The sequence below is a fragment of the Aptenodytes forsteri genome, unplaced genomic scaffold, assembly GCF_000699145.1.
Source record: "Aptenodytes forsteri isolate BGI_AS27 unplaced genomic scaffold, ASM69914v1 Scaffold257, whole genome shotgun sequence".
Classification (NCBI taxonomy): Eukaryota; Metazoa; Chordata; class Aves; order Sphenisciformes; family Spheniscidae; genus Aptenodytes; species Aptenodytes forsteri.
The window spans coordinates 3,098,634-3,099,926 of NW_008795194.1; positions in this window are offsets into that span (position 1 = coordinate 3,098,634).

Here is a 1,293-nt window from a genome sequence, read left to right on the forward strand (position 1 = left end):
GCCCCGCGTGTCTCGGCGGGCACCGCACTCCCTCTCAGACCCGACTCTCCCCTCCGCCTCGCGCCGTCATACATGTAAAGGGCCAGTCTCGGGGCGTCTACCTGCGTGTTCAGTCCTGATTCTCCGTGAAATGTCACCCGAGAGCGGTGAAGGACACGAACCCAGCGTGTCCCCGAGTCACGCGGGCCCTGCAGCACCGTCCCTCCCCACGCTATCCAGGCTGAGATCCCGCAGGCGCTCGCTTTGCGAGGTTAATGATTGCATGATGTCTTCTGGGGCTGGCTTTGCACACAAACAGGTTTTAATTTAAACGATAAAGCGCTACTCCGGTCGCAAAGCTACTCGGCCGACGTTTCATTTCAGGTCGCAGCTGCGGCAGGTCGGCGAGCTCGTCCCAGGTCAGGGTCCCCGAGGTCCCCGCGCTGCTTCAGAGCAGAGGCGGGAGCCAGGGAGCGGCCAGCGGCTTCAGAGCAGAGGTGGGAGCCAGGGAGCGGCCAGCCCCAGCCCGTGACCCGAGAGCTCAAGTTCAACGCCCGCAGTGCTCAGCCGCCCGTAAGCGCTGCACCGAGGCCACGCAGGGAGTCGCGAGAAAACTTGCTCCGACTCGAAATGGATTTTGTAAGGCTGAAGTAAATAAAGAGATGAGCAGCTGTGGCACAGATCTGGAGGAAAAAATAGTTTAACAATTTTCCCCGCGTTGCTGCTAAATTTTTTCATTATCGTAACTGGCTTTTTTTTTTTTAAAGGGATAGGGGAAACTGAAAGCTCTTCTGTTTAGCTATTAGAAGTCCACGCAAGTTAAAAGGTAACAACGGAACGCAGTGGGCATGGGGGAAGGTTTGGAGGGAATACAAATCGATTGTTTTTCTCTTCGTTTGCGTTCTCCGTTTGTCCTGCACGACAGGACTTTTTTTTTTTTTTTCTGCAGCAAACACTAACGAGAGAAACAACTTCCTAAAACTACAGTTACCAACGGCAAATTCTGGCGAGGGAAGTGATGAAAAAACTGGGGTTTTTTTCCTGGGAGAGACCAGGCGAAGTACAGACAGCAAATACTAAAAGCCTGTGCTAAAAGTTTGAACGGAGTCCTAACTGTGTTAAATCATGGCAAATGTATTTGAGGAAATGAGATAATTTCAGGGTGGGGAAAAAAAAAAAAAAGAGTAGCTCGTGTGTTACGCAGATTCCCGTGCAATGTGTCAATGGAAAATGCAATGCGGCTCCGCGGGGCGCTGGGCACCCGCGGAGCCGCTGCCGGGGGAAGGCAAGGGCTGTCCCGCAGGCAGACGCGCG